The sequence below is a fragment of the Helianthus annuus genome, chromosome 4, assembly GCF_002127325.2.
Source record: "Helianthus annuus cultivar XRQ/B chromosome 4, HanXRQr2.0-SUNRISE, whole genome shotgun sequence".
Lineage (NCBI taxonomy): Eukaryota > Viridiplantae > Streptophyta > Magnoliopsida > Asterales > Asteraceae > Helianthus > Helianthus annuus.
Genome location: NC_035436.2, coordinates 69,739,401 through 69,754,777, shown reverse-complemented (window position 1 = coordinate 69,754,777; position 15,377 = coordinate 69,739,401). Strand labels below are relative to the sequence as shown.

Here is a 15,377-nt window from a genome sequence, read left to right as displayed (position 1 = left end):
AATGCAACGCGACAAGGTCATTGCCTACGCCTCTCGTCAACTAAAGGTTCATGAACGGAACTACACGACGCACGATTTAGAGCTGGGAGCTGTTGTTTTCGCGCTTAAGATATGGCGACATTACCTGTACGGTACCAGGTGCACGATTTACACCGATCACAGGAGTCTCGAGCATATCCTTAAGCAAAAGGATTTGAATATGCGTCAACGACGATGGGTTGAACTACTGAACGATTACGAATGCGCTATCAAGTACCATCCAGGCAAGGCCAATGTTGTGGCTGACGCCCTTAGTCGAAAGGACACCTTACCGAAGCGCGTGCGAGCGCTACAGCTTACAATTCAGTCTAGCCTTCCAGCACAGATACGAAATGCTCAGGTAGAAGCATTGAAACCAGAAAACGTCAAGGCTGAAGCCTTACGCGGCTCACGACAACAAATGAAACAGAAGGCAGACGGCGCCTACTATGTAACGGGGCATATTTGGGTCCCACTTTATGGCGGTTTACGCGAACTTGTAATGGATGAAGCTCACAAGTCTCGCTACTCGGTACATCCAGGGTCGGATAAAATGTACCACGACATCAGCACTACTTATTGGTGGCCTAGTATGAAGGCCCACATTGCTACGTACGTTGGAAAGTGTTTGACCTGTGCGAGAGTCAAGGTCGAATACCAGAAACCAGCGGGCCTACTTCAGCAGCCTAAGATACCTCAATGGAAATGGGAAGAAATTTCCATGGATTTTGTCACAGGCTTACCCAGATCCCAGCGTGGGAATGATACTATATGGGTGATCGTGGATCGACTCACCAAGTCTGCACACTTCCTACCTATAAAGGAAACGGATAAGTTCTCCACTCTCGCAGACGTCTATCTTAAGGAAGTTGTTTCGAGGCACGGGGTGCCCACATCTATCATTTCGGATCGGGATGCACGATTCACGTCAGAGCTATGGCAAGCGATGCACAAGTCTTTTGGCTCAAGATTAGACATGAGCACAGCATATCATCCTCAGACAGATGGACAGTCTGAGCGAACGATCCAAACACTAGAAGACATGCTTAGGGCATGCGTTATCGATTTCGGCAACGGCTGGGAAAAGCACCTCCCTTTGGTGGAGTTCTCGTATAATAATAGTTATCATACCAGCATCCAAGCCGCTCCATTCGAGGCATTGTACGGGCGTAAATGCCGGTCACCTCTCTGTTGGGCAGAGGTGGGGGATAGTCAGATTGCGGGTCCAGAGATAGTAGTGGACGCCACAGAAAAGATTGCACAGATACGACAACGCATGGCGGCAGCACGCGACCGTCAGAAAGCCTACGCGGATAAGCGTAGAAAGCCGTTGGAATTTCAGGTCGGGGACCGGGTGTTATTAAAAGTTTCACCCTGGAAGGGTGTAGTTCGTTTTGGCAAACGGGGCAAACTAAATCCGCGATACGTCGGACCATTCGAAATCATAGAAAAGATTGGCAAAGTAGCATACAAGCTAAACCTACCAGCTGAACTCGGGGCAGTTCACAATGTCTTTCATGTATCGAACTTAAAGAAGTGCCTATCAGATGAAAACCTCATCATTCCTTTCAAAGAACTCACTATCGACGAGCGGTTGCAGTCCGTCGAGGAACCAGTTGAAATCACGGACCGGGATGTGAAGGTCCTCAAACACAAGAGAATCCCTCTTGTTCGAGTTCGTTGGAACTCCAAACGTGGCCCAGAGTACACCTGGGAACGCGAAGACAGGATGACAGAAAAGTACCCCCAGTTATTCGAAACCAATGCTACCACTACTGAGGCTGAAGCTACTTCTTCGGAATTTCGGGACGAAATTCCAGATCAACGGGGGGAGGATGTGACACCCCAGGAAAATCAGTGAACAATACAGTTTACCTAGCTTCCTCAGTAAGTGCATACCAAATTTCGGGACGAAATTTCCAATTAGTTGGGGATAATGTGACAACTCGGACTTTAGACTTGCTTAGATGTAACGTTACGTGCTTATATGACACTTTGAGTTAACGAATGCTATGATGTTACATACTATGTGAACTTGATTATATAATTATGTGAGTACGTGTGTTAATATGTGCGTTGTGTGATATATGTTTGCATGTTAATCGAGCCAAACCCAAACCGCACATTATAACCGGTCACACAAGCCTTGTGGTCACACAAGCCTTGTGGGCCACACCTTGTATACGGATCCATTAGGCAGCCGAGTGGGCTCGGCCCACTCCCCACTCGCAAACACAAAACCTTTTGGTAAGGGTTTGATTTCTCTCATTGTTACAATTTTCATAACACACACACAACCCTAGACTTTCTCTCTCTCTCTCTCGTTGCGTGGAGACCGACGGCACAAGAACCAACTCCCCATTCGGATCACATCCCTTTACTTGTAACCGGTTAGTATGTTGATTATGTTAGTATGATGATTATTGTTTGATGTTGTGTGATATGCGTACTATATAGCTTAGCATGATTGATTATGAAAGAATCCTTACTCGCATGATCTCTTGGGATTATAGTAATAGTGTTTGTAAATCGGCTTTCATGTACTAATTTTATGGTTGTTTATGATGTGATAATCGGGTGCTAGTTCACAGAATTTGGATGTTTGTTTATATAAAAACCGGTTGATAGAATGGCTAGATGATTGGTATGAATGTTGTATAATTATTGATGATTTGTTTAAGGGTTGTTCATGTTGTTGTTCATACGAATTAAGGTTTAGGAAACCCTGTTTGATCGATGATTTCTTGAATTGGTAAACTGTTAGTTGTTAATTGATTTTTGGAAACTGACAACGATAATTGATTTGCATAAATGTTGTAACTGAATTGCATGAAATCAGGAAAGCTGTTACACATCCGGTTGCGACATAGATTGCGAGTCGAAACCTCACAATCACGACTCGAGACCACAACGACATCAGCCGCAATCATGGTTGCGAGTCAGGTTGCGACTCGTAACCAGACCATGACGAGCCGAGACCGTCCCTTGCGACTCGTAACCAGCTGTTGCGACTCGCAATCCCCTGTTGCGACTCGTAATTCCCGTTGCGACTCGAGACCAATATGCACGTACACTATTTTGGACGCACACTGTCACGGGCCCAATCAGTTGGGCCAAATGATTGGATTTATGATTGTTATGTTATTGGATTGCTTATCTGTTTGGGCTGATTGTCTTTCGGGCTTAGACATTGGATCGCACAAAGTTAATATGTGGTATATAATTGGGCCGGGTTATGTTGGGCCGAGGTAAGAACGCACAAGTTATGCTCTTGACTGCTAAGTGTTGCCATGTTCTATAAGTGCTCGAAACATGTTAACTTGTATGTTTTATACGTGCATTACATGAAGTCAAAACCTGACTTGTATAATAACCATGATAGGACGTGGTTGACCATTTACTGGCTACCTATACCCTTTGTGTATCTGCCGAGCAAACCAAGGTGAGTTCACACAGCCAAGGCATGGGATTCCCGGGTTTGGAATTGGGTTGGATATGTTGATAATGAAAGGGTTACTTGTACTTACGCATTCACTAGACTATAGACCATCGTCCTCAGGTTAGTCAGGACACGTTACGTAAAGCCTACGTAACCCAGTATTTGCCATTTGTCTCCCGGGTCGGGAGGACACGTTACGTAAAGCCTACGTAACCCAATACCTTCTACTGTCTTCCGGGTCGGAAGGACACGCTGCGTAAAGCCTACGTAGCCCCCCAACGCGTACCACTGTCCTCGGGGAAGGGCACGTCACGTAAAGCCTACGTGACCCAGTACGTATTCCTGTTCTTGGTAAAGAAGAACACATGGTTGGAAGTTAGTCTAGTAAGTACCACTAATGAGAAGCCCTCATTAGTAAGGATAAACGTGGGAAGCCCCCACCAGTAATATAAACACAAGGTTTGGGAAGCCCCCACCTTTAGTACACACTAGTATGGGAAGCCCCCACTAGCTAAACTTATGCACTATGTTATGAACTTACTTTCTGTGAACTCGCTCAACTAGTTTGTTGATTATTTGCTGCATGCCTTGCAGGACCTTAGGTACATTATGGAGCTTGCACAGGGAGGAGCAGGTCGTTGTGGGATTTGGATCATGAACGATATCTGAACTTATAACTATTTTGAGTTTACATTACTATGCTTCCGCTACTTAAACAATGTTTGGTTTTGAAACATCAGTCATGTCATGATGAATTACATTAATTACTTTTATTATGAAAAGCTATGTTTGATATGATTGATGGCTTGATCCTGGTCATGTCACGCCTCCAAGCGGTGGTACTCCGCGGGTGGATTTTGGGGGTGTGACAGACTTCCTCACTCATAAAAAGAAAATTGAAACTTTGCAATTAGTTAACTTAGGTGAAGAATGCTCTGCTCTCGTACTCAACAAACTTCCCCAAAAGAAAATCGATCCCGGAAGCTTCACGATTCCCTGCTCAATCGGGGATTCCCCCGTTCGTAATGCACTAGCCGATCTTGGGGCTAGCATCAACCTCATGCCCTTATCAATGTTTAAAAGACTCGGCCTAGGAACAACGAGTCCCACAAAAATGAGCATACAACTTGCTGATCGATCCGTCAAATTCCCGCAAGGTGTCATCGAAAATGTCCTGTAAAGGTAAGCAAATTCGTCTATCCGGCCGACTTTGTCATACTCGATATGGAGGAAGAAACCGAGGTCCCCCTCATACTAGGGAGACCATTTCTTGCCACCGCACAAGCAGTGGTAGATATGAATGACGGAACACTCACCTTGAGGTACGGGGATGATGAAGTAAAATTCGGAGTTGGGAAGAGAATAGAAGACGACGACCCGGTCAACTACATGAAGGTTATTGATTCGAGTTTGGATGCTGCTCTCCGAAGGTGTAACATGGGATGCCAAACATCCCACTCAGAAAATATATAACCTCACATTGGGTCTAGCCAAGGACCCTTATAAACGTGGCGCACCACGGAGGCATTCCGCGGAACTATCCTTAGTTTAGTTTAATCTTTTTAGTTTTAATTTGCAGGAATAAAACACACTCATGGTGGTAAAGGATGAAAAGGGGAACAAGAAAAATGGCCCCAAGCACAAGAACAAGGCAACCCGACACAAATTTCTCCATTACAGAAGGTTCAACATGGGCCGTGTCCAACCAACACGGCCCCGTGCTGAACCCCCTGCAGAAAAATGCCTAGTTCAGGTAACTGGACACGGGCCGTGTTCACCAAACACGCCCCCGTGTCCAGGCTTCTGTCTCTTTTCTTTAATTTTTGTTACTGGCACCTGAACACGGGGCCGTGTCCGGTCCCCACGGGGCCGTGTCCAGACTGCCAGTAACATAAATCTTTGCTTTTTAACACCACATTACACATCCAATCAACCTAAAAATTTATTTTTGGGACACATTGAGGACAATGTGTAATTTAAGTGTGGGGGGAAGCTAAAACTTTGAAATTTTGCAAGTCCTATTAACAAGCCTTACACAAAACTCTATTGGAACCGCTAATCACCCCAAATTGTTTTTCAAAAACTTTTCTTTTTTTTTACTTGTCTTGGTTTAATACGGGAATAACAAGTTCTAAAAAGGTTATATTTTTACAAATTTACAACCGATAGCGTCGTGATAAAAGGAACCAACATAAGAAAATTATGAAACGGCATGACAAGCTTGGTTAAAATTCGATTATATATACTTGATCACATAAAAACCCATTCCCACAAAAGTGAGTTTTGAGCCTTTATTGAGCATACAAATGTACATCTTTAGACTAAATGCTCATTTTTCATTTCTTGTGTGAATAGCCGCTTGGTTCTTACGACTCTAGAACTTGCCACGACGATTCATTCCCGGTCCTTACCAACTTAAACCCAAGTAAGTAAATGATGGAGGCATTAGGACTAACCATTTTTCTTTCTACACCATTATTTTCCAATTTTTTTTACCACCTACCCAAAACCCCCTAGTTAACCCCTTTGAGCCTAAACCTTTCATTTCTTTACCCTAAAACCTTTTCACCCACCAAAAACCCTTTTTATTTTCACCCTTTATTTTAGTAACAAGCTCGGTTTTTCGTGTGACTAAAAAAAATAAAAAAAAATGATGAAGTTAGAAATAAACAAACAAAGCTATTAAAACAAAAGCTTGTTTGGAGAAATACTTCGAAATAAAAAGTCACTAAAACAAAGTGTTTTACGAAAACCGACGCTTTTTATGCTTTTCGCCATTTTCTACTAACCCATTCACCCACCTTTAGCCCAAGCCTATACCCAAAAAGTCCTCTTGATATTTACAAAGGTAACAAGTTAAAAAGGAGGAGGATTGATTGCTTGGCAAGCTTATGGTAGGAATAAGTTCCACGCCGCTCTCGAGTGATTCACTAAAAATACACCTTCGGCCGAGTGTGAGTGATTTCTCCCGTGAGGTATGTGAACTTGTATATAAATGGAATTTAAAAAAAAGGCATGTTATGCCCAAATTAGTAATTTCTCCTATGAAACGTTCTAAACAAATCATAACGAATAGGATTGTAAATAAATAAAAATAAAACCCAAAAAGATCTTGGATTCCCGACACTCTATGACAAGCCAAAAACCTTCTCTTCTACCCATTCCATTTGGGAGTGTGAGCCACATATTAAAGAGTTTTGCTTGAGGACAAGCAAAATTTCAAGTGTGGGGGTATTTGATGTGTGTAAAATGCAACATATAAATTACATCAATTGAGGCATAAAACTAACCCTTTTTAAGTACTAATGTTGGAAAAAGAGTGTTTTTGTCTTCCTTTTATATTTTCAGGATAAAATGAGCTCAAATTCACAAAAGAAGCAAAAAGACAGCTAAAATCTAACATAAATACAAGAAAAGGAACAAAAGTGGATTGCCCGACCCCTCAACGGCATCTTCCCAAGCAGAAAAGAGAAGTCAGAAGACTGAACACGCCCCGTGCTCATCCAGCACGGGGCCGTGCCCAAGAAGCAGCAGAAAAGACAAACTTATAGAAGCTTCTATTGCCCACCACGGGGCCGTGTCCAGTGAGCACGGGGGCGTGGCGAAAGTACAGCAGGCGCATTAATTGTAATTGCGAATTACAATTAATGAAAGAGAGAGAGTGTCAGACAGGCACGGGGGCGTGTCCAGCGGACACGGGGCCGTGCCCAGCCTTCTGTTCAACCTATAAATAGGAGTGCTTGGTTTCATTTCAACTCATCCCTTGGCACACCACCTCTCTCACACTTCATCCACCACCCACCACCATCACAACACCATCATCCACCACCATCATCCATTGTCCATCATAGAGTGTGTGAGTTGTCTCGGGATCCAAGATTGATCGTAAGAGTTCTTGACAATCAAGGCCATGTTTGCCTAAGTCTCTTACATCACTTGGTGAAGACAAGTGTTTAGTATAATACTTTTTATTTTTAATCTTTTGCAGTTTTTATTTGGTTTTGTATTAATGACTTTAATAACTAGTTGCTTATGTTGAAGGTGATCTTTCCTTATCGTTTGTCCGTGGTGTCTTGGCATTATTTTACTGTCTATATAAAATAAAAGATTTTCACCATTCATATCTCCATGGTCTATATGGAGGTATGTTGGCTACCTGGTCGGGGGTTAAGGGAACGGTTTGGTAAGGGTCTTGCCCTTGTTCAGCGTTTAGAGGTCACCTGGGTCAAATTTAGTAGGATCTCCTTCAATGCCCATAGGTATTGGATGCCGGGGATCCAAACTCTTTGACCCCTTCATAAGTTAACTACTATTAATAATATAACCCGGCTATTTAGGACTGTATCCCTGCTGACTCAGACTACTTAGCCGAGGGTAACGTCACCGCCAAAAGCGGGGCCTACCATAATTTGCATTAATAACTTAATTCATTATCTTCCAATAATCCAACCCTTTAGGATTGTATCCTTGCTGACTCAAACTACTGGGTTGAGGGTAACGTCGCCTTCAAAAGAGGGGCCTACTACAATAACTAAGATAATCTCTTAAACAAGTGCAAAAGTGCGAAAATAATCAAAGGTTATACTAATACACGAGTCGGATCCAAGTGATTCATCTTGTCTATCTATTTTTATTTTATTTTAATTTTCAGCATTTAGTTAGTTTTTATTTTCTTAGTTTAAAAATCTTTTATAACTTCTTTTTGATTTGATTAGACGTTGAGGATAAACCGGTACTAAAAGCTCTTGTGTCCTTAGACGACCTCGGTATCTTACCAACACTATACTACGTCCACGATGGGTGTACTTGCCCACGTGTGTGTTTAGTGTTAGTAAATATCGTGTTTTATAAATTTAAAACTTGGCTAAAAGTGTAAAAAGGGCTTAAATATAAATCTAAATTATATCACACCTAACGCACATCATCAATACCAATGGATTGCCACCCAACCAGACTACTATCCGATCGAATGACAAACTGCTGTGAACTTGTTCTCACTGAAGTGTCCAACCAATCGGGGTATCGACCTGAAAGGTAGTGATACTTCTATGTTTTCAAAATGCTACAACAAAAACTTCAAAAGTCAAGCCATCATACACAAACACATCCTTCTCAAAGGAGGAAACAATCCACTCGAAAGGTCATCCGATCGGATGACCATCCGAGCGGACTGCCACTCGCACGATCAGATGTCCGATCAGACTACCATCCGATCGACCCGCTGTCCGACCCACTAGCACTTGTATCGTTTTACGCGTCGCTTATTCGTTATACTATCGTTCTGATCAGGCTAACCTTACTCTCTAGCGCTCCCTTCAATCCACCAATCGCTCTGAGTATATTCGATCCCTTTTTGCTTTATGCACTTTTGGGTGTTACATACGTTACCTATTCTAAATCACATCAAACACACTACGCAATACTTTTAACGCTAACCGTTACCGCATGTATACGTGACTTAATGAATGCTTGTTTGTTATGTTTACACATAGAATGCTGTCTACCTGCCTTAGCAACGATAGTACTATAGTTTGGACTCAGCACCTGTTCGCTCAGGGGTTGTTAAGGACAATTAGTTACATGGCTCACAGTGGTGAGTGTGTATCGCGAACTGCCTTGGGCAGTCAACCCGCAGTCATTGGTATCGATAGGTTCATGTCGATAACTAACATGCCTCACTTCACATTGTGTACGTGCTGGTATGCGTAATCGATTTCGAACTCTATTATATCTATTAAACTTGTATGCTCACCTTTACACTATGTGTATTGACTTTTACTTTAACGTATGTGACAGGTGCTTAGGATGCTTATTTGCTTTCTTTGCTGTGAAATCGAGGCTAGGAAAGACCTAGGTCAACAATAAACAATTGTCTGTAATAAAAATCTGAGTTGTCGGAACAGAACAATTTGGCTAGATCTTTTCTGTAATAACTGTATTATCATTTACGACATGGTATGGGACGTGTTGCTTTAAATATTTGGTAAATATAGTCGTTATGGAAACTTCTGGACAATTTGTTTCGCTCAGTGCCGCGCCCCGATGATTCCGCCATCGGTTGGGGTGTGACAGATTGGTATCAGAGCCATAACTATAGAGAATTAGGCAAGACTCGACCTAGTCCGGGTCGACGTCTTAGAAATTACCTAGTCTATAGTTAGGTACTAACAGACCGACTTGTGCGTACCCTTAGGGTTGCTGTACGAGCTTACGTGCTATCTCTCGCTATTCTCGCACACGCTACACTATCACTGCACCCTAATTTTCGAAAATGAACAAGTGATTAGGTCGAGATTAGGTGTGAAAACCGCAAACTCTCGATTTAATCGCCTGTTCGATCTATATTTATCTATGAAACACGAGAATTTAAGTTGAATCAGGAGTGAAATCCATACTTTATCAAAAACAGGAGCAAAGTTGTTAAGTCATGGGTGAAACCCGAACCTTGACGACTCGTTCCAATCTTATTTTGCTTTACAAAACTCTCATCAAAGTCTCGACGGACTCCAACGACTTGAAGTCGCACTGAAACTGGAAGGATGCATGCCATTCGCCCAAACTCGAGGCGAGAGCACAGTCCCGAAAGTTTAAGTGTGTACTAAAAGCCCTTGTGAATAGTCGAATCACTTTGGTTAGTCGAAGTCTATCTAGCCGCAGACAATCTATTTCTCGATTTCTATGTGTTTCGATTCTGAGATCGCTACTGCCGACTCTGATATTTGTCGATTTTATGTAGATTTTATGTGTTTTATATGACTTATTTATTTATGTGTTTTCGATTTTTGGTGAATTATTCGCTTTTCGCTATTGCTTGAATCGACACACACAACTCGCACTGCATCTCTATCTCAAAACGCTGCCAAATCGCTAATTGTGGACGACCATATGCTAGATTATACACTTATACTATACTACTCGCTACGTTATACGCGATCGCTATTCTCAAACGCTCGCGAACTTTGAATGATAGGTTTCTGTATTCTGACCGCCTCTGTGAATATGTGCAAAATGTAGCCAGGTTCTGTGTATTCTATGTGCCTTCTGTGCTTATGTGCCTTACATTCTTATGTGCTTACGTGAATCTGTGCTTATGTGCCTATGTGATTATGTGAATACTTGGTAGTGTTCTCGAGCTTTAGTAGTATTAGGATTGTGATGTCACACCCCGAAATTATCAGAGCTGGCGTGACTGGACTGGTATTTTCATTGCACAGCGGAAGCAAATAAGCTAAGTCTTTTAGAAAATTGAACGCCACTAAGTACTCGACTCCACATGGTCCTCCTATTCCAACCGTGCCATAGTTTCTGAAAAGTAACCTGAGAAAGAAACATGCGAAAAAGTCAACAAAAAGTTGAGCGAGTTCATAGTTTGTTTGTAAAAGATTTGAAATAAATCTTTTGAATAACCGGTTTGTGAAATAATATTGAGAAAACGAATTTAGAAAATCATTTTCTTGCCAAGTTATATGAAAACTTTGTATTTGTAACGCATTATGTTCGTAAAACCATGTATTTGTAAACTCTCGTATTTGTAATGTTCGTATAACCGTCAATGCCCACCCTGACTTTGACTCCACGCCCCCATAAATCCTATGCTTTGAATTTGTATAAAACATGGTATTTAATTTGTATAAATCAAGTATTTCTGTAAGTATTTATATCCCTGGTATGTAGCAATAAGGAAAAAGAGATCACCAATGGGTTGCAAAGCCAATGGTATGTGTGAAATGGTGCAGGAAAACTCAAACCTAGCAAATTTGTACCGGGCTTCCGGCTGTAAGACACAGTCACCACTATGGGCCGCCCCGGCCTCATGGGTATGGGCTCGCTACACCCAAATAGATCTATCACTCATGTGCCACGGTCCCACGACGAGGATTAATGGCCTTAAATGTTGTACCCACCCTTCACATGATCTAAGTAGTATACCCTCCTTAGGCTAACCATATCATTTATAAAAATGTCTGTAATAATTGTAACATGTATTTTACCCGAGCCTCTAAGGCTGAACCTCCACAGCCTCTAAGGCCAACTCCCCAGTCTCTCTATATTATCACCAGACGATCCATCCCTAGTCATGAAAATCATTCTCATTTCGATAATCCGCATTTGTTTTGTAAAAACCGGTATATTTAGTATAATCCATTCGTAAACCATTTGAGTTCCTCGAAATCCATTCGTAATATGATTTAGAAATATGAGTTTTCGTTCGTTCAAAAGCTTTGTATGTTCTTGCAATACGTGCTTTGTCTAAAATATGCAGTCTTTGTTAGTCGAAAACTTTGTGTGTTTTCTGCAAAACGTGCATGTCTTTCCACCCCGAAAACATTTATAAAAATGTGAAACCGTAAAAAGGTGGGGTTATGAACTCACCTGGATTTCCATGTGCAATGCTAGCTAATTACGACTTCGTGATGTCGTTTCCGAGAAGACACTCGCTAACGTACGTTATACGATATTCCTAACACGGAATATCTTATAAGTTTTCTGAATAAACGTAGTAACTAAACTACGTGTCATCGAGCTCTACCGAATCGTTAGCCGAATGATTCGACGTAAGTTGTTAACTTAACGAAAATGACTAAGTTATACGCGTTAAGTCTCGTTTGATACCGTTAATAATTTACTAAGTCTAGAAAGTACTTAGTTTTTGAGAAATTCGACATATATAAATATTTATACAAAAATATCAATATATCGACAAAATAATGGTAGTCGTTCCGAAAAGTCGTACGTGTATAAAAGAATATTCATATGAAGTAACACATAACAAACTCATATTATGTATATCGCCTTTCGTATCAAAATACGAGTACCTACCGTTTAGGCGGTTGAAATAAATATATAAAGTTATATTTATTTTATAGAAGCATCATCGAGTCGTTTGAAGTCTGAAATAAATAGATAAACTATATCTACTTTATAAAAGACCTTGTGTTGTACAATGTTTAAAATAAATATGTAAGCTATATTTATTTTTATAAAACGAATTCGTGTCGTTTAATATTTCAAATAAATATATACACTATATTTATTTTAGTAAAACAATCGTCGTGTCGTTTGATTGTTGAAATAAATATACAATATATTAATTTTTATGAAAAGAAGTCGTATTATTCGACATTTTAAACGATATCAATCATTACATTGATTTTATAAAGACTTGTCGAATTGTCAAGTTTAAAGTAATATAATAGCTATATTAATTTCTATAAAAGAATCCGAAATGTGTTGTAGTCCGAAGTAGACTACATTCACTTTTATAAAAGAATTGTCGAGCATTACGCGTTTGAAAATAAATATACAAATCCTTATATTTGTTTCATGAAATAGTTACGTTAATGACGTATTTGTGAGTTTTAAAGTGTCGTTGTAAGTAATCATATATGTGTATTGGTTTTCATAAAAGTCGCTCGATACCATTAGTTGTCTTTTTTTTTTTTCAATAAATCACGTTTTGTTTTCGTATTTCGAGAAAAACGGGTAGAGTTTCCTCTGTTTTTGGACGTCCCCCGGCAACACTAGTTGTCGCTATATTATCAAAATTCAACAATATTCAAACAATATAAACAATGTTTATATAAGTTATCTCTAATATTTCAGGAGGTGAACTATTATTTACTCAATTTGAGCTCGTTGTCACGTAATCCATTTTAAATGAAAAAACGACAAAAGTAATCGTGCCATTAAATTTTACCAATTCTTTATGTCGAAATGCCGAAAGATGTTGACCGGGTCAACTGAGTTGACCGGATGAGTTGACTGAGTCAACTCGCTGTATTGACCAGGCTTGACCGAGTTGACTCGGTTCGACCGAGTCGACCCGAACCGCTTCATAATTTGACCAGAACTAGCTGACTCGAACCAAACTGTTGACCTGAACCGCTGACCCGAACACTGAGTTGACTCGGTTTGACCGAGTCAAACCGAACCGAGCCATCTGACCGCGAACCGAACCGCCGACCCATGTTGACTAAACCAAACCATTGACCATATCGAGCCTTCTGACCGAAGCTGTTGACCGACCCGAAATTTCTGTTGACCAAACCCGAGACTCCAAACGACTTGAATCTGACTCGAGTACTTACCAAATCTGACCCGAACCTGATACGCGCCCCGAATCGGAACACTCGTCAGTTCGAACAAAAACATCACCATCGCTCAACCACCATTTCAGCCGTACAACTTCCGACGCGGCTCCGGTAGCCGTCGGGTCTCACCGCCGTTCTCTCACGGCGATTCTTTCGTTGTCGCAGTCGGGTGGTCGGAAAACCACCACCATCTTCAACACCAACAGCAGCCTCTTCATCTTCATCATCCTCCTCGGGGTTTGAAACCTGTCGGTTAATAACAAGGACCGCCGGATAATTGTACCGACCGCCGGTCCGATACACAGACCGCCGCCGTTCTTCATCATCGTCGCCGGAAACGACGATCGGAGCTGGTCCGACCGGAAAAGAAAACGGGGAGAGAGAGCGAGCAGTACAGGGGGGTGTTTGTCTGATCGCTTTGGAATCACCACCACCGCCGCCGCCGTGAGCGGCGGCGTGTCTTCATCCACCGCCGGCTGTCGAGAGGAAGAGGGAGCAGATGTGAGTATTCATCATTTTTTTTACTTTGTGCCTGCAGGTAACGAGATCGAGAGGAAGAGTGGTCTTGCAGTGGATTTATGTGGATATTAGGTTTTGTAGAAGGGAAGATGAGAGGAGGATAGATTTTGAACTTCATGTTTGTGTGTGTGTTTACTTGATCTGTATAAAAAAATGAGAGTCAAGTGTTTATAACACAAATATATACTGGTTTTGTTATTAGTGGGTTTGGGCTTGGGCCCAAACCCATAAGCCCATCTCGTGTGTAAGTGGCCCGTAATTCCTACGAGACCCGTTTTCGCAACCCGAACGCTCCATAATGTCGTAAACTAAAAGTTTAGTCTTAAAAATATGAAAATGGTGTCGGTAAATGTCGTTAGCGCGTTCGATGGTCAATAACGGTAAAAATTCGTGTAAAAGGCGTCGTTCGCCTTTTAATCCGTTTTTCGATTCGGTTTCGACTGTAGTTACTAAAATTTTATTACGAAGCTAAATATAGCGTAAAATGTACGTTCTGAATGTGGCAGGCGTCTCTGTCGCTTCCGTTTCATTGCCGATACGTTTCCTGTTATCGCGTTTTTAGTTCACGTTTGCGTTTAAGTCGCACGGAAGCCCAATAAATTCACAAAATTAAGTTTATAAATATCAAATATTCGTAGAAAATCCGTATTTGTCGGTGTTGCCAGTATTTTGGACGGTATCAGTTCGTTGTCGCGTAATATTCAACAGATTACCCGTAAATCACCATACGCGCACTGTATTGTTGAATAAACGTTCCTGGGCATTCCAAGGGCCTGATTTAGTTAATTTGCGTCTTAAACACTATTTATTATCGTCCTAATGCTCGTTAATCGCGAAATTAGGAGCCGTAAATCACCCGTTGTCACATGTGAGGTGAGATTCGATTATATTGTGTTGAGTCCTGTGACGATGTCTGTTGCAGACAATGTCGTCATCTGGATCTCGCGCTACCCGTGACGCTCGCCGAAAGCAAGCAGACAAACGCCTCGCTGCCATGATTACTAAGCAAATGGCAAAGGTTGTACCCCAATTCGTCAGTGAACTGTACGGAAACATGAGCAAATCGTCTGAGGAATCCAGGACCGAGACTCCCAAAGCTGCTTTCAGCTTCAAGCAGTTTAAGGCATGCGGACCGAAAGAGTTCACTGGAGAAGAAGGCCCTACGGCTTTATTCCAATGGTTCGACTCGATCGAAGTCACTTTGCATCAGAGTGGATGTCCTGACAATCTCCGCACACTGAATGTGACTGGCGTCTTCCAGTCCCGCGCTCTAGACTGGTAGACTGCCGAAAGGAACAAGCGCGGAAATG

The 15,377-nt window shown here is 41.7% G+C and overlaps 1 long non-coding RNA gene across 1 annotated transcript; it reads right to left on the bottom strand.

Moving 5' to 3' along the window:
• Positions 1-8,330: 8,330 nt before the first annotated feature.
• LOC110873022 lies at positions 8,331-14,204 on the bottom strand. The gene is made up of 3 exons (XR_002554869.2): positions 13,155-14,204; positions 11,831-11,918; positions 8,331-10,774 (listed from the first exon to the last, which is right to left on the bottom strand). It is a non-coding gene; the product is annotated as an uncharacterized LOC110873022 (long non-coding RNA).
• Between the last annotated feature and the right edge of the window lie 1,173 nt (positions 14,205-15,377).